The sequence below is a fragment of the Triturus cristatus genome, chromosome 7 (assembly GCF_964204655.1).
Source record: "Triturus cristatus chromosome 7, aTriCri1.1, whole genome shotgun sequence".
Classification (NCBI taxonomy): Eukaryota; Metazoa; Chordata; class Amphibia; order Caudata; family Salamandridae; genus Triturus; species Triturus cristatus.
In genome coordinates, this window is record NC_140590.1 from 274,771,335 (window position 1) to 274,794,044 (window position 22,710).

General features: G+C 55.7%; 1 protein-coding gene across 5 annotated transcripts in view; it reads right to left on the reverse strand.

Annotated features, from left to right (window-relative positions):
* Nucleotides 1–22,710, reverse strand: part of MED25 (mediator complex subunit 25) — a 277,582-nt gene that overhangs the window by 175,600 nt on the left and 79,272 nt on the right. The gene's annotated exons all lie outside the window — the stretch shown is intronic.

Below are 22,710 nucleotides of genomic sequence, written 5' to 3' on the forward strand. Positions count from 1 at the left end.
GAGAGAGTCCGTCAGTCAGTGAGAGAGAGTCCGTCAGTCAGTGAGAGAGAGTCCGTCAGTCAGTGAGAGAGAGTCCGTCAGTCAGTGAGAGAGAGTCCGTCAGTCAGTGAGAGAGAGTCCGTCCGTCAGTGAGAGAGAGTCCGTCCGTCAGTGAGAGAGAGTCCGTCCGTCAGTGAGAGAGAGTCCGTCCGTCAGTGAGAGAGAGTCCGTCCGTCAGTGAGAGAGAGTCCGTCCGTCAGTGAGAGAGAGTCCGTCCGTCAGTGAGAGAGAGTCCGTCCGTCAGTGAGAGAGAGTCCGTCCGTCAGTGAGAGAGAGTCCGTCAGTGAGAGAGAGTCCGTCAGTGAGAGAGAGTCCGTCAGTGAGAGAGAGTCCGTCAGTGAGAGAGAGTCCGTCAGTGAGAGAGAGTCCGTCAGTGAGAGAGAGTCCGTCAGTGAGAGAGAGTCCGTCAGTGAGAGGGAGTCCGTCAGTGAGAGGGAGTCCGTCAGTGAGAGAGTCAGTCAGTGAGAGAGTCAGTCAGTGAGAGAGAGTCAGTCAGTCAGTGAGAGAGAGTCAGTCAGTCAGTGAGAGAGAGTCAGTCAGTCAGTGAGAGAGAGTCAGTCAGTCAGTGAGAGTCGGTCAGTCAGTCAGTGAGAGTCAGTCAGTCAGTGAGAGAGAGTCAGTCAGTGAGAGTCGGTCAGTCAGTGAGAGAGAGTCAGTCAGTGAGAGAGAGTCAGTCAGTGAGAGAGAGTCAGTCAGTCAGTGAGAGAGAGTCAGTCAGTGAGAGAGAGTCAGTCAGTGAGAGTCAGTCAGAGAGAGAGAGTCAGTCAGAGAGAGTCAGTCAGAGAGAGAGAGTCAGTCAGAGAGAGTCAGTCAGAGAGAGTCAGTCAGAGAGAATCAGTCAGTCAGAGAGAATCAGTCAGTCAGAGAGAGTCAGTCAGAGAGAGAGAGAGTCAGTCAGAGAGAGAGAGAGTCAGTGAGAGGAAGAGAGAGAGAGAGAGTCAGTCATTAGGAGAGTCAGTCAGTCAGTGAGAGAGAGACAGTGAGTGAGAGAATCAGTCAGTGAGAGAGAGTTAGAGGATCAGTCAGTCAGTCAGTAAGTTAGTTAGTCAGTCCAGTCAGTGAGAGTCGGTCAGTAAGAGAGTCGGTCAGTCAGTGAGAGAGCGAGAGAATCAGCCAGTCAGGGAGAGTCAGTCAGTAAGTTAGTCAGGCAGTCAGTGAGAGTGTCAGTCAGTGAGAGTGTCAGTCAGTGAGAGTGTCAGTCAGTGAGAGTGTCAGTCAGTGAGAGTGTCAGTCAGTGAGAGTGTCAGTCAGTGAGAGTCAGTCAGTGAGAGAGTGAGAGTCAGTGAGAGAGTGAGAGTCAGTGAGAGAGTCAGTCAGTGAGAGAGTGAGAGTCAGTGAGAGAGTCAGTCAGTGAGAGAGTGAGAGTCAGTGAGAGAGTGAGAGTCAGTGAGAGAGTGAGAGTCAGTGAGAGAGTGAGAGTCAGTGAGAGAGTGAGAGTCAGTGAGAGAGTGAGAGTCAGTGAGAGAGTGAGAGTCAGTGAGAGAGTGAGTCAGTCAGTGCGATTGAGTCAGTGAGAGTCAGTCAGTGAGACAGTCAGTCTGTGAGACAGTCAGTCAGTGAGACAGTCAGTCAGTGAGACAGTCAGTCAGTGAGAGAGAGTGAGCAAGTCAGTCAGTGAGAGAGAGTCAGTCAGTGAGAGTCAGTCAGTGAGAGTCAGTCAGTGAGAGTCAGTCAGTGAGAGTCAGTCAGTGAGAGTCAGTCAGTGAGAGTCAGTCAGTGAGAGAGTGAGAGTGAGTCAGTCAGTGAGAGAGTGAGAGTGAGTCAGTCAGTGAGAGAGTGAGAGTGAGTCAGTCAGTGAGAGAGTGAGAGTGAGTCAGTCAGTGAGAGAGTGAGAGTGAGTCAGTCAGTGAGAGAGTGAGAGTGAGTCAGTCAGTGAGAGAGTGAGAGTGAGTCAGTCAGTCAGTGAGAGAGTGAGAGTGAGTCAGTCAGTGAGAGAGTGAGAGTGAGTCAGTCAGTGTGAGAGTGAGTCAGTCAGTGAGAGAGAGTCAGTCAGTGAGAGAGTGAGAGTGAGTCAGTCAGTGAGAGAGTGAGAGTCAGTCAGTCAGTGAGAGAGAGTCAGTCAGTGAGAGAGTGAGAGTGAGTGAGTCAGTCAGTGAGAGAGTGAGAGTGAGTCAGTCAGTGAGAGAGTGAGAGTGAGTCAGTCAGTGAGAGAGTGAGAGTCCGTCAGTGAGAGAGTGAGAGTCCGTCAGTGCGATTGAGTCCGTCAGTGCGATTGAGTCCGTCAGTGCGATTGAGTCCGTCAGTGCGATTGAGTCCGTCAGTGCGATTGAGTCCGTCAGTGCGATTGAGTCCGTCAGTGCGATTGAGTCCGTCAGTGCGATTGAGTCCGTCAGTGCGATTGAGTCCGTCAGTGCGATTGAGTCCGTCAGTGAGAGAGTCCGTCCGTCAGTGAGAGAGTCCGTCCGTCAGTGAGAGAGTCCGTCCGTCAGTGAGAGAGTCCGTCCGTCAGTGAGAGAGTCCGTCCGTCAGTGAGAGAGTCCGTCAGTCAGTGAGAGAGAGTCCGTCAGTCAGTGAGAGAGAGTCCGTCAGTCAGTGAGAGAGAGTCCGTCAGTCAGTGAGAGAGAGTCCGTCAGTCAGTGAGAGAGAGTCCGTCAGTCAGTGAGAGAGAGTCCGTCAGTCAGTGAGAGAGAGTCCGTCAGTCAGTGAGAGAGAGTCCGTCAGTCAGTGAGAGAGAGTCCGTCAGTCAGTGAGAGAGAGTCCGTCCGTCAGTGAGAGAGAGTCCGTCCGTCAGTGAGAGAGAGTCCGTCCGTCAGTGAGAGAGAGTCCGTCCGTCAGTGAGAGAGAGTCCGTCCGTCAGTGAGAGAGAGTCCGTCAGTGAGAGAGAGTCCGTCAGTGAGAGAGAGTCCGTCAGTGAGAGAGAGTCCGTCAGTGAGAGAGAGTCCGTCAGTGAGAGAGAGTCCGTCAGTGAGAGAGAGTCCGTCAGTGAGAGAGAGTCCGTCAGTGAGAGAGAGTCCGTCAGTGAGAGAGAGTCCGTCAGTGAGAGAGAGTCCGTCAGTGAGAGGGAGTCCGTCAGTGAGAGGGAGTCCGTCAGTGAGAGGGAGTCCGTCAGTGAGAGAGAGTCAGTCAGTGAGAGAGAGTCAGTCAGTCAGTGAGAGAGAGTCAGTCAGTCAGTGAGAGAGAGTCAGTCAGTCAGTGAGAGTCGGTCAGTCAGTCAGTGAGAGTCGGTCAGTCAGTGAGAGAGAGTCAGTCAGTGAGAGTCGGTCAGTCAGTGAGAGAGAGTCAGTCAGTGAGAGAGAGTCAGTCAGTGAGAGAGAGTCAGTCAGTGAGAGAGAGTCAGTCAGTGAGAGAGAGTCAGTCAGTGAGAGAGAGTCAGTCAGTGAGAGAGAGTCAGTCAGTCAGTGAGAGAGAGTCAGTCAGTGAGAGAGAGTCAGTCAGTCAGTGAGAGAGAGTAGGTGAGAGAGAGTCAGTCAGTGAGAGTCAGTCAGAGAGAGAGAGTCAGTCAGAGAGAGTCAGTCAGAGAGAGAGAGTCAGTCAGAGAGAGTCAGTCAGAGAGAGTCAGTCAGAGAGAGTCAGTCAGAGAGAATCAGTCAGTCAGAGAGAATCAGTCAGTCAGAGAGAGTCAGTCAGTCAGAGAGAGTCAGTCAGAGAGAGAGAGTCAGTCAGAGAGAGTGAGTCAGTGAGAGGAAGAGAGAGAGAGTCAGTCATTAGGAGAGTCAGTCAGTCAGTGAGAGAGAGACAGTGAGTGAGAGAATCAGTCAGTGAGAGAGAGTCAGTGAGAGAATGAGTGACTCAGTCAGTGAGAGTCAGTCAGAGAGAGAATCAGTCAGTGAGAGAGAGTTAGAGGATCAGTCAGTCAGTCAGTAAGTTAGTTAGTCAGTCCAGTCAGTGAGAGTCGGTCAGTAAGAGAGTCGGTCAGTCAGTGAGAGAGCGAGAGAATCAGCCAGTCAGGGAGAGTCAGTCAGTAAGTTAGTCAGGCAGTCAGTGAGAGTGTCAGTCAGTGAGAGTGTCAGTCAGTGAGAGTGTCAGTCAGTGAGAGTGTCAGTCAGTGAGAGTGTCAGTCAGTGAGAGAGTCAGTCAGTGAGAGAGTCAGTCAGTGAGAGAGTGAGAGTCAGTGAGAGAGTGAGAGTCAGTGAGAGAGTGAGAGTCAGTGAGAGAGTGAGTCAGTCAGTGCGATTGAGTCAGTGAGAGAGTGAGAGTCAGTCTGTGAGACAGTCAGTCAGTGAGACAGTCAGTCAGTGAGAGTCAGTGAGACAGTCAGTCAGTGAGACAGTCAGTCAGTGAGACAGTCAGTCAGTGAGACAGCCAGTCAGTGAGACAGTCAGTCAGTGAGAGAGAGTGAGCAAGTCAGTCAGTGAGAGAGAGTGAGCAAGTCAGTCAGTGAGAGAGAGTCAGTCAGTGAGAGTCAGTCAGTGAGAGTCAGTCAGTGAGAGTCAGTCAGTGAGAGTCAGTCAGTGAGAGTCAGTCAGTGAGAGTCAGTCAGTGAGAGAGTGAGAGTCAGTCAGTGAGAGAGTGAGAGTGAGTCAGTCAGTGAGAGAGTGAGAGTGAGTCAGTCAGTGAGAGAGTGAGAGTGAGTCAGTCAGTGAGAGAGTGAGAGTGAGTCAGTCAGTGAGAGAGTGAGAGTGAGTCAGTCAGTGAGAGAGTGAGAGTGAGTCAGTCAGTGAGAGAGTGAGAGTGAGTCAGTCAGTGAGAGAGTGAGAGTGAGTCAGTCAGTGAGAGAGTGAGAGTGAGTCAGTCAGTGAGAGAGTGAGAGTGAGTCAGTCAGTGAGAGAGTGAGAGTGAGTCAGTCAGTGAGAGAGAGTCAGTCAGTGAGAGAGTGAGAGTGAGTCAGTCAGTGAGAGAGAGTGAGCAAGTCAGTCAGTGAGAGAGAGTGAGCAAGTCAGTCAGTGAGAGAGAGTGAGCAAGTCAGTCAGTGAGAGAGAGTCAGTCAGTGAGAGTCAGTCAGTGAGAGTCAGTCAGTGAGAGTCAGTCAGTGAGAGTCAGTCAGTGAGAGTCAGTCAGTGAGAGTCAGTCAGTGAGAGTCAGTCAGTGAGAGTCAGTCAGTGAGAGTCAGTCAGTGAGAGAGTGAGAGTCAGTCAGTGAGAGAGTGAGAGTGAGTCAGTCAGTGAGAGAGTGAGAGTGAGTCAGTCAGTGAGAGAGTGAGAGTGAGTCAGTCAGTGAGAGAGTGAGAGTGAGTCAGTCAGTGAGAGAGTGAGAGCGAGTCAGTCAGTGAGAGAGTGAGAGCGAGTCAGTCAGTGAGAGAGTGAGAGCGAGTCAGTCAGTGAGAGAGTGAGAGCGAGTCAGTCAGTGAGAGAGTGAGAGTGAGTCAGTCAGTGAGAGAGTGAGAGTGAGTCAGTCAGTGAGAGAGAGTCAGTCAGTGAGAGAGTGAGAGTCAGTCAGTCAGTGAGAGAGTGAGAGTCAGTCAGTCAGTGAGAGAGTCAGTCAGTCAGAGAGTGAGAGAGAGTCAGTCAGTGAGAGAGTGAGAGTGAGTCAGTCAGTGAGAGAGTGAGAGTGAGTCAGTCAGTGAGAGAGTGAGAGTCCGTCAGTGCGATTGAGTCCGTCAGTGCGATTGAGTCCGTCAGTGCGATTGAGTCCGTCAGTGCGATTGAGTCCGTCAGTGCGATTGAGTCCGTCAGTGCGATTGAGTCCGTCAGTGCGATTGAGTCCGTCAGTGCGATTGAGTCCGTCAGTGCGATTGAGTCCGTCAGTGCGATTGAGTCCGTCAGTGCGATTGAGTCCGTCAGTGCGATTGAGTCCGTCAGTGCGATTGAGTCCGTCAGTGCGAGAGAGTCCGTCAGTGCGAGAGAGTCCGTCAGTGCGAGAGAGTCCGTCAGTGCGAGAGAGTCCGTCAGTGCGAGAGAGTCCGTCAGTGCGAGAGAGTCCGTCAGTGCGAGAGAGTCCGTCAGTGCGAGAGAGTCCGTCAGTGCGAGAGAGTCCGTCAGTGCGAGAGAGTCCGTCAGTGCGAGAGAGTCCGTCAGTGCGAGAGAGTCCGTCAGTGCGAGAGAGTCCGTCAGTGCGAGAGAGTCCGTCAGTGCGAGAGAGTCCGTCAGTGCGAGAGAGTCCGTCAGTGCGAGAGAGTCCGTCCGTCAGTGCGAGAGTCCGTCCGTCAGTGAGAGAGTCCGTCCGTCAGTGAGAGAGTCCGTCCGTCAGTGAGAGAGTCCGTCCGTCAGTGAGAGAGTCCGTCCGTCAGTGAGAGAGTCCGTCCGTCAGTGAGAGAGTCCGTCCGTCAGTGAGAGAGTCCGTCCGTCAGTGAGAGAGTCCGTCCGTCAGTGAGAGAGTCCGTCCGTCAGTGAGAGAGTCCGTCCGTCAGTGAGAGAGTCCGTCCGTCAGTGAGAGAGTCCGTCCGTCAGTGAGAGAGTCCGTCCGTCAGTGAGAGAGTCCGTCCGTCAGTGAGAGAGTCCGTCCGTCAGTGAGAGAGTCCGTCCGTCAGTGAGAGAGTCCGTCAGAGAGTGAGAGAGTCCGTCCGTCAGTGAGAGAGTCCGTCAGAGAGTGAGAGAGTCTGTCCGTCAGTGAGAGAGTCCGTCAGTCAGTGAGAGAGTCCGTCAGTCAGTGAGAGAGTCCGTCAGTCAGTGAGAGAGTCCGTCAGCCAGTGAGAGAGTCCGTCAGTCAGTCAGTGAGAGAGTCCGTCAGTCAGTCAGTGAGAGAGTCAGTCAGTCAGTCAGTGAGAGAGTGAGAGTCAGTCAGGGAAGGAGTGAGAGTCAGTCAGGGAAGGAGTGAGAGTCAGTCAGGGAAGGAGTGAGAGTCAGTCAGGGAAGGAGTGAGAGTCAGTCAGGGAAAGAGTGAGAGTCAGTCAGGGAAAGAGTGAGAGTCAGTCAGGGAAAGAGTGAGAGTCAGTCAGGGAAAGAGTGAGAGTCAGTCAGGGAAAGAGTGAGAGTCAGTCAGGGAAAGAGTGAGAGTCAGTCAGGGAAAGAGTGAGAGTCAGTCAGGGAAAGAGTGAGAGTCAGTCAGGGAAAGAGTGAGAGTCAGTGAGTGAGAGTCAGTCAGGGAAAGAGTGAGAGTCAGTCAGGGAAAGAGTGAGAGTCAGTCAGGGAAAGAGTGAGAGTCAGTCAGGGAAAGAGTGAGAGTCAGTCAGGGAAAGAGTGAGAGTCAGTCAGGGAAAGAGTGAGAGTCAGTCAGGGAAAGAGTGAGAGTCAGTCAGGGAAAGAGTGAGAGTCAGTCAGGGAAAGAGTGAGAGTCAGTCAGGGAAAGAGTGAGAGTCAGTCAGGGAGAGAGTGAGAGTCAGTCAGGGAGAGAGTGAGAGTCAGTCAGGGAGAGAGTGAGAGTCAGAGTCAGTGAGAGAGAGTGAGTGAGTCAGCCAGTCGGTGAGTGAGAGTCAGCCATTTAGTCAGTCAGTCAGTGAGAGAGACATTCAGTCAGAGAGAGAGATACCGTCAGTCAGTCGGTGAGAGAGAGAGTGAGAGCCAGTCAGTGAGACAGCGTGAGTCAGTCAGTGAGAGAGATTCAGACAGTCAGTGAGACAGACATTCAGTCACTGAGAGAGTCCGACAGTCAGTCTGAGAGAGTCAGTCAGTGAGAGAGTGAGTCAGTCAATGAGTGAGAGAGAGATTGAGTCAGTCAGTGAGTCAGTCAGATAGTCAGTGAGTCAGTCAGATAGTCAGTGAGTCAGTCAGTCAGTCAGTGAGTCAGTCAGTCAGTCAGTGAGTCAGTCAGTCAGTGAGTGAGTCAGTCAGTCAGTGAGTCAGTCAGTCAGTGAGTCAGTCAGTCAGTGAGTCAGTCAGTCAGTGAGTCAGTGAGTCAGTCAGTCAGTCAGTCAGTCAGTCAGTGAGTCAGTCAGTGTTGGAAGGCGTACCCCGAGGAGTCGGCGAGACCACCAAGGGGGGGCCCTCACACTGTACGAAGTAGCCGAGCGCTGCCGAGAAGTCTCCTGAGAGATCCTTCCCCTATCACGTACTAGCACAGTAACACCACCACACAGGACTCAAGGAGGTTGTCTTACGACAAGCAAATCTTTATCAGCAATCAAAAGGTTACGAGGTCAATATTTACACGAAGGGGTCGAGGGATCCACCAAAAGTCTCAGGGTCTCTTTGGAAGGGTAGGGGTAGCGGGACAGTCTTTGGCAGGAGTGCGGTACGAGGGTACCTGGGGCCCAGTTCTTATCCTCAAGCTGGAGGACCTCCGGATCTCGGAGGGGTCGAGCCGCGACGGCGTCAGCAGGGCTCCGGCGTACAGTTCGTGGAGAGCCGCGATTCAATCAGCATGGCTCTCAAGATGGTTTCTGCTCAGCTCGAACCGCGACGTCGTCAGCAGGGCTCCGAGGGAGGTTTCAGCGAGGTTGGGCCGCGACAGCGTCAGCAGGGCTCCGATGTTCCAGGTGGTTCAAAGTGTTCACAAGAAGGAGCCGCGACGCAGTCAGCAGGGCTCGTGATGGTTCCGACAAGAGTTCTTCTCCGTAGGGTCAGCCGCGATTCAATCAGCAGGGCTCTCGACTCCGGGATACAACTGCCGATCTGTGGCGGGGTCGCCCCAGATATAGGTCTGGAGCCCTTTGATGTCCGGACCCAGGCGCCCGGGGGGGGCGGAGAGGCCGGGTGGAGGTGGCCAGACGCCCAGCAGGAGAGGCGCCAGGCCCAAGGGAGTTGCAGGGCGATCACACCTCGAGAGGGGAGGACAGTTGGGGGTCCCATCGATACTGTCCTCCGCCGGGGGCGATGAATGGTTCCTGCGGCACCCCCTGGTCAGTTTGTGGTGCCTCGATGTCGGGGCTTCGCTGGGGTCGAGGCCGGGTTGAGCGGGGTCGCGCTGGCTGGTGCACAGAGTCACGTGGATGCCAACAAGATGGCGGAGCCACGAGGGGTATGCGACCTCGTGCAGCTCAGGATGAAGGGCCTCGGTGCAGTTCAGAAGGGTGGCCCGTGAAGGCCGGGGCGGGGAACGGGCACAATCCATGGGGTTAAGGACCACGCCACGAGGCCGGGTCCAACAGGCGTCCCCCCCCAGCCGAAGGCATGGAGAGTCACCCATCTCCTTGGGGATTCTCCTCGTCAAAGCGGAAGAAGCGGGACAGGCCGTCGGCGTTGGCGTGGTCATTGCCGGGCCGGTGTTCGACGTCAAAGTCCATCCCTTGTAGCGAGATGGACCACCGCAGCAGCTTGGGGTTCTCGCCCCGCATTTGCATTAACCACCGCAGGGGCCGGTGGTCGGTCTGGACCCGGAAGTGGGTACCAAAGAGGTAGGGCCGGAGCTTCTTGAGGGCCCACACTACAGCGAAGGCCTCACGCTCAATAGTGCTCCATCGTTGCTCTCGGGGCAGTAGTCGTCGGCTGATGAAGGCCACTGGTCGGTCGAGCCCCTTTTCATCGGCTTGGGATAGGACGGCCCCGATCCCATACTCGGAGGCGTCCGTCTGCACCACAAACTCTTTATTGTAGTCCGGGGCCTGCAGCACCGGGGCAGTACACATGGCTGTCTTTAGGGTGTCGAAGGCTGCTTGGCAGCGGGGTGTCCAGTGCACCTTCTTGGGCTGCTTTTCGGACGTTAACTCTGTGAGGGGGCCAACAATGCTCCCATAGTCCCGGATAAACCGCCGGTAGTATCCGGTGAGGCCCAGGAAGGCCCGGACAGCGGTCTGGGTAGTGGGGGGTTCCCAGGCCTGGATGGCATCTATCTTCGCTTGGAGGGGGGCCACCTGCCCGCTCCCCACTTGATGGCCCAGGTAGGTCACGGATCCGTGGCCGATTTGGCATTTGCTGGCCTTGATTGTGAGCCCGGCCCGCTGGAGGGCGGCCAGGACGGCTTTAATGTGAAGGAGGTGCTCTGCCCAGTGGTTGCTGTACACGGCAATGTCATCGAGGTAGGCCAAGCTGAAGGCCTCAAGCCCGGCCAAAACCTTGTTTCACAGTCTTTGGAAGGTGGCCGGGGCGTTCTTCATTCCGAAGGGCATCACCCGAAAGTGGTAATGCCCATCCGGGGTCGAAAAGGCGGATCTTTCTTGGGCGCCGGGGGTGAGCTGGATTTGCCAGTACCCGGCGGTGAGGTCCAGCGTGCTCAAGTAGCGAGCGGCCCCTAGGCGGTCGATGAGTTCGTCGGCCCGGGGTATCGGGTGGGCGTCTGTCTTGGTTACTGCATTCAGGGCTCGGTAGTCCACGCAGAATCGCAACTCTGGGGGGTGGCCGGGAGCTGCGGCCTTGGGCACTAGGACGACAGGGCTGGCCCACGGGCTGTCGGGAGGGTTCGATGACCCCCAGGGCCAGCATCTTCGTTACTTCGGCCTGGATGCAGGCCTGCACTCGGTCGGGTACCCGGTAGGCTCTGTGTCTCACGGGGGGGCTCTCCCCGGTGTCGACGTCGTGGACGCACCAGTGGGTCACCCCCGGGGTGAGGGAGAAGAGGGCTGCGTAGTCCTGCAGCAATTGCTGGCAGTCGTTGCGCTGTTCCGGAGTCAGGGAAGAGGCGAGTTGGACACCTTCGATCGATCCATCATGGATGTTGGACTGCAAGAGGTCGGGCAGGGGCTCGGAGTCGTCCTCGCCCCCCTCGTCGGTCGCCAGCAGCAGGCTCAGTTCGGTCCGGGCAAAGTGGGGTTTTAGCCTGTTAGCATGTAGGACCCGGAGGGGGTTCCGGGGGGACTCCAGGTCGACCAGGTAGGTGACGGGACTTTTCTTCTCCACTACCTTGAAGGGCCCGGTCCACTTGTCCTGGAGGGCGCCGGGTTCGACCGGGGCCATGACCCATACTTTCTGACCTGGCTCGAATTCTATGGTAGAGGAGTTCCGATCGTACCACCGCTTCATGTCCTCCTGGCTGGCCTCGAGGTTGGCTTCGGCCATGGCTCGGAACTTGCGGGTCTGGTTTCGGAGAGTCAGGAGGTATCGGTAGACGTCAGGAGGGGCGCCTTGGGGCTTCGTCTCCCAGCCCTCCTTGACCAGGCTGAGCGGTCCGCGGACCGGGTGTCCATACAATAGTTCAAACGGGCTGAACCCCAGGGACTTCTGCGGGACCTCCCGATAGGCAAACAGGAGGCACGGCAGCAGGACATCCCACCTCCGCCTGAGGGGCTCTTCCAGGCCCTGGATCATCCCTTTTAATGTTCGGTTGAACCGCTCAACCAGTCTGTTCCCCTGAGGGTGATAGGGGGTCGTGAACTTGTATGTGACCCCGCACTGCTGCCACAGGGACCGCATGTACCTGGAGATAAAGTTTGTGCCGTGGTCGCTCACCACTTCGTGGGGAAATCCCACTCGGGAGAAGATCCCCATTAAGGCCCGGCCTACCACAGGGGCCGTGATCGTTCTTAGCGGGACCGCCTCCGGGTACCTGGTGGCGTGGTCCACGAGGACCAGGATGAAGCGGTGGCCCAGAGCGGTTTGGGAGTCCAGGGGCCCCACAATATCGATTCCGACCCGTTCGAACGGGGTGCTGACGGCTGGAAAGGGCTGGAGGGGGGCCTTGACCCGACCCCCCGTCTTCCCGCTGGCTTGGCAGGTCTGGCAGGACCGGTAGTGGTTGTCCACGTCTCTCCGCATCCGGGGCCAGTAGAAGTGGGTCACCAGACGACTGTACGTTTTGTCTTGCCCCAAGTGTCCGGCGAGGGGCACATCATGTGCCAGGTTGAGCAGGAACTCCCTGAAGCGGAGGGGGACCACCAGCACTCGGCTGGCCCCGAGTTCTGCCACTTTTTGCTCACTGTAGAGCAGGCCCTCGGCCCAGTAGACCCAGTGGGTGCCGGTCTGGTCCCCGTTGGTTTGGGCGGACGCTTGTTGGCGGACCCCTTTGAGAGTGGGGCAGGACTGCTGCTCTTGTTGGAACTGCTCCCGGGTGGGGCCCCCTTCGTGTCGCCATTGTGTCAGCTCTGGTAGGGCGCTCGGGGAAGCCATCTCTTCGGGGGAGGATTCGCTAGGTCCAGGGTCGGTGTCCGCCTCCTCCTCGCTGCTGGTGGGAGGGGGTGTGAGCCCCTCGGCTTGGGCGGCCCCGGAGGCCGAGGATGAGCGGGGGGCCCGGGCGGTCATGGACCGGGTGATGGCGCAGGCCCAGTCAGCCAGTCCCAACATTCGGAGGTGCTCTCGTCGCTCTACTTGAGCCCAGGGGGAACTCTCCAAGTCGTTCCCCAGGAGGCAGTCGACAGGGGCGTCGTCGCGCACCGTCACCTTCAGCAGGCCCGTCACCCCTCCCTACTCGAAGGGGACCAGGGCCATCTGGCACAGGCTTTCACTGTTGTCGGCCGTCCGTACGGGGCACAGTACATTCGGTAGAATCTGTTCAGGGGTCACCAGGTGGCAGCGGACAGCGGTGATACTGGCGCCGGTGTCACGAAGGGCTTCGGCCCGTTGTCCATTGACCGTGACCTGCTGCCGGTACTTCTGGGTGTTGCTTGGGATGGGGGTGCAGGGTACCATTTCTCGGCTACCCAGGCAGACCAGGGACATGGCTGCCGGCTCCCACTCAGTGGTCCCTCGGTCGAGGGCCTCCTCTTCCTCTTCTCCTTCTCCCAGGGCGGCGGCCGCCAGCTGTCGGGGCGGGGGCCCGCCGGCCCCGTTTCTTCGGTTCAGGGGGCAGACCGGATCGCTGGCATAGTGTCCGGTTTGTTGGCAGCTGTAGCAGGTCACTGGTGGTCGTGGTCCGGGTCGGGCCGGGGCCGCCCCCCTTCGGGCTAGGCTCTGGGAGAGTTGTTGCTGCGGTGGCCCTTGAGGGGGGCTCCTGGGGGCCCCGGCGGGAGGGTCTCGGTTCCTGTTCGGCCCTCCCCCTCCACCGCGCTGGCGGGGGGGTCCGTTGGGGTTCCTCTGGTACTCCCCCATTGAGTTCCGGGGGACCCGGGAGTTGACCCATCGATCGCCTCGACGGCAAGTTTTCGCGGGTCGGTCATTTTGCTGTCGAGGAGGTGCTGTCTCAGTTCCACGAAGCAATTGTTGGAGAGATGTTCCCACACGATGAGGTCGACCAGCTGCCCGTAGGTGGTTACTTTGCTCCCTTTGATCCACCCTTCTAGGGCCCGACTGAAAAAGTCCACATATTCCACCCATGTGGTACCCGGGATTTTCTTGCAGTCTCTGAACCGCTGGCGGTACATTTCCGCGGTTAGCCCGTAGCGGGTGAGCAGGGCCTCCTTCATGTGATCGTAGGAGGTCATCACCTCCTCCGGCAGCTGGAGCAGCGTGTCTCGACCCTCACTCAGGAACCGCCCCCACAGGCCCGCGCCCCAGTCTTTTCGGGGCACCCGATGAGAGGTCATGGCCACCTCGTAGGCCTTGAACCATTGTTGGATGTCGTCATTCTTGTAATACTCCTTGACGACCTCTTTCGGGATATGTACCTTGGTCTCGGGAGGCGGTAGAGTGTCTCTAGTACTGGGGGTGTTGGTCCCTCCGTTCTTGGCCTTGATCTCGAGCTCCTTGAGACTGCGCTCGTGCTCAAGAGTCAGTTTCTTTTCCTCCAACTCCCGGTGTCGTCTCTTCTCCTCTATCTCCTCTTGAAGCCGTAGCTGCTCTAGGGCCAGTTTCTTTTCTGCCAGCTGGAGTTCGCCGTCCAGCCGCAGTCGTGCGAGCTCTAGCTCGTGGCTCCGGACCTTCTCCCGCTCTCGTATTTCGTCTTCGGAGAGGCCGGTTTCTAGGCTCTTTCTTCCTCCGGTTGCCGGAGTCAGTGCGGTTGATGTGGTCTCAGTCAGGGGCAAGGGACCTTCTTCCTGGGAGGGGCCTGCCCCGGCCTCCAACCATGCCCTCAGAGCTTTCTGCATCTCCTCTTTGGTACCTAGGCCGGTGGTTGCAATGCCTTTGTCTTTGCAGAACTGTTTTAACTCTTTGTGCGTATATTCTTCCAGCCGTTCGGGCTGGAACTCCATTGTCGCGTTGTTTTCCTGGCTGCTCAGGATGCTGTTCGTTTGGATGGGTAGCTAGTGGGTACTGGCTGGTACGTACTGCGTTCGGCTCGGATCCCGTCGCTGGCCACCAAATGTTGGAAGGCGTACCCCGAGGAGTCGGCGAGACCACCAAGGGGGGGCCCTCACACTGTACGAAGTAGCCGAGCGCTGCCGAGAAGTCTCCTGAGAGATCCTTCCCCTATCACGTACTAGCACAGTAACACCACCACACAGGACTCAAGGAGGTTGTCTTACGACAAGCAAATCTTTATCAGCAATCAAAAGGTTACGAGGTCAATATTTACACGAAGGGATCGAGGGATCCACCAAAAGTCTCAGGGTCTCTTTGGAAGGGTAGGGGTAGCGGGACAGTCTTTGGCAGGAGTGCGGTACGAGGGTACCTGGGGCCCAGTTCTTATCCTCAAGCTGGAGGACCTCCGGATCTCAGAGGGGTCGAGCCGCGACGGCGTCAGCAGGGCTCCGGCGTACAGTTCGTGGAGAGCCGCGATTCAATCAGCAGGGCTCTCAAGATGGTTTCTGCTCAGCTCGAGCCACGACGTCGTCAGCAGGGCTCCGAGGGAGGTTTCAGCGAGGTTGGGCCGCGACAGCGTCAGCAGGGCTCCGTAGTCCAGGTGGTTCAAAGTGTTCACAAGAAGGAGCCGCGACGCAGTCAGCAGGGCTCGTGATGGTTCCGACAAGAGTTCTTCTCCGTAGGGTCAGCCGCGATTCAATCAGCAGGGCTCTCGACTCCGGGATACAACTGCCGGTCTGTGGCGGGGTCGCCCCAGATATAGGTCTGGAGCCCTTTGATGTCCGGACCCAGGCGCCCGGGGGGGGGGGGGCGGAGAGGCCGGGTGGAGGTGGCCAGACGCCCAGCAGGAGAGGCGCCAGGCCCAAGGGAGTTGCAGGGCGATCACACCTCGAGAGGGGAGGACAGTTGGGGGTCCCATCGATACGGTCCTCCGCCGGGGGCGATGAATGGTTCCTGCGGCACCCCCTGGTCAGTTCGTGGTGCCTCGATGTCGGGGCTTCGCTGGGGTCGAGGCCGGGTTGAGCGGGGTCGCGCTGGCTGGTGCACAGAGTCACGTGGATGCCAACAAGATGGCGGAGCCACGAGGGGTATGCGACCTCGTGCAGCTCAGGATGAAGGGCCTCGGTGCAGTTCAGAAGGGTGGCCCGTGAAGGCCAGGGCGGGGAACGGGCACAATCCATGGGGTTAAGGACCACGCCACGAGGCCGGGTCCAACAGTCAGTCAGTGAGTGAGTCAGTCAGTGAGTGAGTCAGTCAGTGAGTGAGTCAGTCAGTGAGTCAGTCAGTCAGTGAGTCAGTCAGTCAGTGAGTCAGTCAGTGAGTGAGTCAGTCAGTGAGAGAGTCAGTCAGTGAGAGAGTCAGTCAGTGAGAGAGTCAGTCAGTGAGAGAGTCAGTCAGTGAGAGAGTCAGTCAGTGAGAGAGTCAGTCAGTGAGAGAGTCAGTCAGTGAGAGAGTCAGTCAGTGAGAGAGTCAGTCAGTGAGAGAGTCAGTCAGTGAGAGAGCCAGTCAGTGAGAGAGCCAGTCAGTGAGAGAGCCAGTCAGTGAGAGAGCCAGTCAGTGAGAGAGCCAGTCAGTGAGAGAGCCAGTCAGTGAGAGAGCCAGTCAGTGAGAGAGCCAGTCAGTGAGAGAGCCAGTCAGTGAGAGAGCCAGTCAGTGAGAGAGAGAGTCAGTGAGAGTCAGTGAGAGTCAGTCAGTGAGAGAGAGAGAGTGAGAGAGTCAGTCAGTGAGAGAGAGTGAGAGAATCAGTCAGTAAGTTAATCAGTCAAACAGTGAGTCAGTCAGTGAGAGTCAGTCAGTGAGAGAGTCAGTCAGTGAGAGAGTCAGTCAGTGAGAGAGTCAGTCAGTGAGAGAGTCAGTCAGTGAGAGAGTCAGTCAGTGAGAGAGTCCGTCAGTGAGAGAGTCCGTCAGTGAGAGAGTCAGTCAGTGAGAGAGTCCGTCAGTGAGAGAGTCCGTCAGTGAGAGAGTCCGTCAGTGAGAGAGTCCGTCAGTGAGAGAGTCCGTCAGTGAGAGAGTCCGTCAGTGAGAGAGTCCGTCAGTGAGAGAGTCCGTCAGTGAGAGAGTCCGTCAGTGAGAGAGTCCGTCAGTGAGAGAGTCCGTCAGTGAGAGAGTCCGTCAGTGAGAGAGTCCGTCAGTGAGAGAGTCCGTCAGTGAGAGAGTCCGTCAGTGAGAGAGTCCGTCAGTGAGAGAGTCCGTCAGTGAGAGAGTCCGTCAGTGAGAGAGTCCGTCAGTGAGAGAGTCCGTCAGTGAGAGAGTCCGTCAGTGAGAGAGTCCGTCAGTGAGAGAGTCCGTCAGTGAGAGAGTCCGTCAGTGAGAGAGTCCGTCAGTGAGAGAGTCCGTCAGTGAGAGAGTCCGTCAGTGAGAGAGTCCGTCAGTGAGAGAGTCCGTCAGTGAGAGAGTCCGTCAGTGAGAGAGTCCGTCAGTGAGAGAGTCCGTCAGTGAGAGAGTCCGTCAGTGAGAGAGTCCGTCAGTGAGAGAGTCCGTCAGTGAGAGAGTCCGTCAGTGAGAGAGTCCGTCAGTGAGAGAGTCCGTCAGTGAGAGAGTCCGTCAGTGAGAGAGTCCGTCAGTGAGAGAGTCCGTCAGTGAGAGAGTCCGTCAGTGAGAGAGTCCGTCAGTGAGAGAGTCCGTCAGTGAGAGAGTCCGTCAGTGAGAGAGTCCGTCAGTGAGAGAGTCCGTCAGTGAGAGAGTCCGTCAGTGAGAGAGTCCGTCAGTGAGAGAGTCCGTCAGTGAGAGAGTCCGTCAGTGAGAGAGTCCGTCAGTGAGAGAGTCCGTCAGTGAGAGAGTCCGTCAGTGAGAGAGTCCGTCAGTGAGAGAGTCCGTCAGTGAGAGAGTCCGTCAGTGAGAGAGTCCGTCAGTGAGAGAGTCCGTCAGTGAGAGAGTCCGTCAGTGAGAGAGTCCGTCAGTGAGAGAGTCCGTCAGTGAGAGAGTCCGTCAGTGAGAGAGTCCGTCAGTGAGAGAGTCCGTCAGTGAGAGAGTCCGTCAGTGAGAGAGTCCGTCAGTGAGAGAGTCCGTCAGTGAGAGAGTCCGTCAGTGAGAGAGTCCGTCAGTGAGAGAGTCCGTCAGTGAGAGAGTCCGTCAGTGAGAGAGTCCGTCAGTGAGAGAGTCCGTCAGTGAGAGAGTCCGTCAGTGAGAGAGTCCGTCAGTGAGAGAGTCCGTCAGTGAGAGAGTCCGTCAGTGAGAGAGTCCGTCAGTGAGAGAGTCCGTCAGTGAGAGAGTCCGTCAGTGAGAGAGTCCGTCAGTGAGAGAGTCCGTCAGTGAGAGAGTCCGTCAGTGAGAGAGTCCGTCAGTGAGAGAGTCCGTCAGTGAGAGAGTCCGTCAGTGAGAGAGTCCGTCAGTGAGAGAGTCCGTCAGTGAGAGAGTCCGTCAGTGAGAGAGTCCGTCAGTGAGAGAGTCCGTCAGTGAGAGAGTCCGTCCGTCAGTGAGAGAGTCCGTCCGTCAGTGAGAGAGTCCGTCCGTCAGTGAGAGAGTCCGTCCGTCAGTGAGAGAGTCCGTCCGTCAGTGAGAGAGTCCGTCCGTCAGTGAGAGAGTCCGTCCGTCAGTGAGAGAGTCCGTCCGTCAGTGAGAGAGTCCGTCCGTCAGTGAGAGAGTCCGTCCGTCAGTGAGAGAGTCCGTCCGTCAGTGAGAGAGTCCGTCCGTCAGTGAGAGAGTCCGTCCGTCAGTGAGAGAGTCCGTCCGTCAGTGAGAGAGTCCGTCCGTCAGTGAGAGAGTCCGTCAGTCAGTGAGAGAGTGTCAGTCAGTGAGAGAGTCCGTCAGTCAGTCAGTGAGAGAGTCAGTCAGTGAGAGAGTCAGTGAGAGAGTCAGTCAGTCAGTGAGAGAGTCAGTGAGAGAGTCAGTCAGTCAGTGAGAGAGTGAGAGTCAGTCAGTGAGAGAGTGAGAGTCAGTCAGGGAAAGAGTGAGAGTCAGTCAGGGAAAGAGTGAGAGTCAGTCAGGGAAAGAGTGAGAGTCAGTCAGGGAAAGAGTGAGAGTCAGTCAGGGAAAGAGTGAGAGTCAGTCAGGGAAAGAGTGAGAGTCAGTCAGGGAAAGAGTGAGAGTCAGTCAGGGAAAGAGTGAGAGTCAGTCAGGGAAAGAGTGAGAGTCAGTCAGGGAAAGAGTGAGAGTCAGTCAGGGAAAGAGTGAGAGTCAGTCAGGGAAAGAGTGAGAGTCAGTCAGGGAGAGAGTGAGAGTCAGTCAGGGAGAGAGTGAGAGTCAGTCAGGGAGAGAGTGAGAGTCAGTCAGGGAGAGAGTGAGCGTCAGTCAGGGAGAGAGTGAGCGTCAGTCAGGGAGAGAGTGAGAGTCAGTCAGGGAGAGAGTGAGAGTCAGTCAGGGAGAGAGTGAGAGTCAGTCAGGGAGAGAGTGAGAGTCAGTCAGGGAGAGAGTGAGTGAGAGTCAGTCAGGGAAAGAGTGAGAGTCAGTCAGGGAGAGAGTGAGAGTCAGTCAGTGAGAGAGAGTGAGTGAGTCAGCCAGTCGGTGAGTGAGAGTCAGCCATTTAGTCAGTCAGTGAGAGAGACATTCAGTCAGAGAGAGAGAGAGAGACCGTCAGTCAGTCGGTGAGAGAGAGAGCGAGAGCCAGTCAGTGAGACAGCGTGAGTCAGTCAGTGAGAGAGATTCAGACAGTCAGTGAGACAGACATTCAGTCACTGAGAGAGTGACAGTCAGTCTGAGAGAGTCAGTCAATGAGAGAGAGTGAGAGTGTCAGTCAGTCAGAGTGAGAGTCAGTCAGTGAGAGAGTGAGTCAGTCAATGAGTGAGAGAGAGATTGAGTCAGTCAGTGAGTCAGTCAGATAGTCAGTGAGTCAGTCAGATAGTCAGATAGTCAGTCAGATAGTCAGATAGTCAGTGAGTCAGTCAGATAGTCAGTGAGAGAGTCAGTCAGTGAGAGAGCCAGTCAGTGAGAGAGCCAGTCAGTGAGAGAGCCAGTCAGTGAGAGAGCCAGTCAGTGAGAGAGCCAGTCAGTGAGAGAGCCAGTCAGTGAGAGAGCCAGTCAGTGAGAGAGCCAGTCAGTGAGAGAGCCAGTCAGTGAGAGAGCCAGTCAGTGAGAGAGCCAGTCAGTGAGAGAGCCAGTCAGTGAGAGAGCCAGTCAGTGAGAGAGCCAGTCAGTGAGAGAGCCAGTCAGTGAGAGAGCCAGTCAGTGAGAGAGCCAGTCAGTGAGAGTCAGTGAGAGTCCGTCAGTGAGAGAGACTGTCCATCAGTGAGAGAGACTGTCCATCAGTGAGAGAGAGAGTGAGTGAGTGTCAGTCAGTGAGGGTCAGTCAGTGAGTCTGTGAGTGAGTCCGTCAGTGAGTCTGTGAGTGAGTCCGTCAGTGAGTCCGTCAGTGAGTCTGTGAGTGAGTCCGTCAGTGAGTCTGTGAGTGAGTCCGTCAGTGAGTCTGTGAGTGAGTCCGTCAGTGAGTCTGTGAGTGAGTCCGTCAGTGAGTCTGTGAGTGAGTCCGTCAGTGAGTCTGTGAGTGAGTCCGTCAGTGAGTCTGTGAGTGAGTCCGTCAGTGAGTCTGTGAGTGAGTCCGTCAGTGAGTCTGTGAGTGAGTCCGTCAGTGAGTCTGTGAGTGAGTCCGTCAGTGAGTCTGTCAGTGAGCGAGAGTCAGTTAGTCGTTGAGTCAGTGAGTCAGTCAGATAGTCAGTGAGAGTCAGTCAGTGAGAGAGTCAGTCAGTGAGAGAGTCAGTGAGAGAGAGCCAGTCAGTGAGAGAGTCAGTCAGTGAGAGAGTCAGTCAGTGAGAGAGTCAGTCAGTGAGAGTCAGTCAGTGAGAGTCAGTCAGTGAGAGAGTCAGTGAAAGAGTCAGTGAGAGAGTCAGAGAGAGAGTCAGTGAGAGAGTCAGTCAGTGAGAGAGTCAGTGAGAGAGAGCCAGTCAGTGAGAGAGAGCCAGTCAGTGAGAGAGAGCGTCAGTGAGAGAGAGCGTCAGTGAGAGAGAGCGTCAGTGAGAGAGAGCGTCAGTGAGAGAGAGCGTCAGTGAGAGTCAGTCAGTGAGAGTCAGTCAGTGAGAGTCAGTCAGTGAGAGAGTCAATGAGAGTCAGTCAGTGAGAGTCAGTCAGTGAGAGAGTCAGTGAGAGTCAGTCAGTGAGAGAGTCAGTGAGAGAGTCAGTGAGAGACAGTCAGTGAGAGAGTCAGTGAGAGACAGTCAGTGAGAGTCAGTCAGTGAGAGAGTCAGTGAGAGAGTCAGTGAGAGAGTCAGTGAGAGAGTCAGTGAGAGAGTCAGTGAGAGAGTCAGTGAGAGAGTCAGTGAGAGAGTCAGTGAGAGAGTCAGTGAGAGAGTCAGTGAGAGAGTCAGTGAGAGTCAGTGAGAGTCAGTGAGAGTCAGTGAGAGAGAGTCAGTGAGAGAGAGTCAGTCAGTCAGTCAGAGAGAGTCAGTCAGAGAGAGTCAGAGAGAGAGAGAGAGAGAGAGAGAGAAAGTGAGAGAGAGAGTCAGTCATTAGGAGAGTCAGTCAGTCAGTGAGAGAGAGAGAGTCAATCAGTGAGAGAGAGTCAGTCAGTGAGAGAGAGTCAGTCAGTGAGAGAGAGTCAGTCAGTGAGAGAGAGTCAGTCAGTGAGAGAGAGTCAGTCAGTGAGAGAGAGTCAGTCAGTGAGAGAGAGAGAGAGTCAGTCAGTCAGTAGGAGAGTCAATCAGTCAGTAGGAGAGTCAGTCAGTCAGTAGGAGAGTCAGTCAGTCAGTGAGAGAGAGACAGTCAGTGAGAGTGAGAGAATCAGTCAGTGAGAGAGAAAGTGAGAGTCAGTCAGTGAGTGAGAGTGAGTCAGTAAGAAAATGAGTGAGTCAGTCAATGAGAGTCGGTCAGAGAGAGAATCAGTCAGTGAGAGAGAATCAGTCAGTGAGAGAGAATCAGTCAGTGAGAGAGAATCAGTCAGTGAGAGAGAATCAGTCAGTGAGAGAGAATCAGTCAGTGAGAGAGAATCAGTCAGTGAGAGAGAGTCCGTCAGTGAGAGAGAGTCCGTCAGTGAGAGAGAGTCCGTCAGTGAGAGAGAGTCCGTCAGTGAGAGAGAGTCCGTCAGTGAGAGAGAGTCCGTCAGTGAGAGAGAGTCCGTCAGTGAGAGAGAGTCCGTCAGTGAGAGAGAGTCCGTCAGTGAGAGAGAGAGTCCGTCAGTGAGAGAGAGAGTCCGTCAGTGAGAGAGAGAGTCCGTCAGTGAGAGAGCGAGAGAATCAGTCAGTCAGTGAGAGTAAGTCAGTAAGTTAGTCAGGCAGTCAGTGAGAGAGTCAGTCAGTGAGAGAGTGAGAGTCAGTCAGTGAGAGAGTGAGAGTCAGTCAGTGAGAGAGTGAGAGTCAGTCAGTGAGAGAGTGAGAGTCAGTCAGTGAGGGAGTAAGAGTCAGTCAGTGAGAGAGATTGAGAGCGTCAGTCAGTGAGAGCGTCAGTCAGTGAGAGCGTCAGTCAGTGAGAGCGTCAGTCAGTGAGAGCGTCAGTCAGTGAGAGCGTCAGTCAGTGAGAGCGTCAGTCAGTGAGAGCGTCAGTCAGTGAGAGCGTCAGTGAGAGAGAGCGTCAGTGAGAGAGAGCGTCAGTGAGAGAGAGCGTCAGTGAGAGAGAGCGTCAGTGAGAGAGAGTCAGTCAGTGAGAGTCAGTCAGTGAGAGTCAGTCAGTGAGAGAGAGTCAGTGAGAGAGAGTCAGTGAGAGAGAGTCAGTGAGAGAGAGTCAGTCAGAGAGAGTGAGTGAGTGAGTGAGTGAGTGAGTGAGTGAGTGAGTGAGTGAGTGAGTGAGTGAGAGTCAGTCAGGGAAAGAGTGAGAGTCAGTCAGGGAGAGAGTGAGCGTCAGTCAGGGAGAGAGTGAGAGTCAGTCAGGGAGAGAGTGAGAGTCAGTCAGGGAGAGAGTGAGAGTCAGTCAGGGAGAGAGTGAGAGTCAGTCAGGGAGAGAGTGAGAGTCAGTCAGGGAGAGAGTGAGAGTCAGTCAGGGAAAGAGTGAGAGTCAGTCAGGGAAAGAGTGAGAGTCAGTCAGGGAAAGAGTGAGAGTCAGTCAGTGAGAGAGAGTGAGTGAGTCAGCCAGTCGGTGAGTGAGAGTCAGCCATTTAGTCAGTCAGTCAGTGAGAGAGACATTCAGTCAGAGAGAGAGCGAGAGCCCGTCAGTGAGACAGCGTGAGTCAGTCAGTGAGAGAGATTCAGACAGTCAGTGAGACAGACATTCAGTCACTGAGAGAGTGACAGTCAGTCTGAGAGAGTCAGTCAATGAGAGAGAGTGAGAGTGTCAGTCAGTCAGAGTGAGAGTCAGTCAGTGAGAGAGTGAGTCAGTCAATGAGTGAGAGAGAGATTGAGTCAGTCAGTGAGTCAGTCAGATAGTCAGTGAGTCAGTCAGATAGTCAGTGAGTCAGTCAGATAGTCAGATAGTCAGTGAGTCAGTCAGATAGTCAGTGAGAGAGTCAGTCAGTGAGAGAGTCAGTCAGTGAGAGAGCCAGTCAGTGAGAGAGCCAGTCAGTGAGAGAGCCAGTCAGTGAGAGAGCCAGTCAGTGAGAGAGCCAGTCAGTGAGAGAGCCAGTCAGTGAGAGAGCCAGTCAGTGAGAGAGCCAGTCAGTGAGAGAGCCAGTCAGTGAGAGAGCCAGTCAGTGAGAGAGCCAGTCAGTGAGAGAGCCAGTCAGTGAGAGAGCCAGTCAGTGAGAGAGCCAGTCAGTGAGAGAGCCAGTCAGTGAGAGAGCCAGTCAGTGAGAGTCAGTGAGAGTCCGTCAGTGAGAGAGACTGTCCATCAGTGAGAGAGACTGTCCATCAGTGAGAGAGAGAGTGAGTGAGTGTCAGTCAGTGAGGGTCAGTCAGTGAGTCTGTGAGTGAGTCCGTCAGTGAGTCTGTGAGTGAGTCCGTCAGTGAGTCTGTGAGTGAGTCCGTCAGTGAGTCTGTGAGTGAGTCCGTCAGTGAGTCTGTGAGTGAGTCCGTCAGTGAGTCTGTGAGTGAGTCCGTCAGTGAGTCTGTGAGTGAGTCCGTCAGTGAGTCTGTGAGTGAGTCCGTCTGTGAGTCTGTCAGTGAGCGAGAGTCAGTTAGTCGTTGAGTCAGTGAGTCAG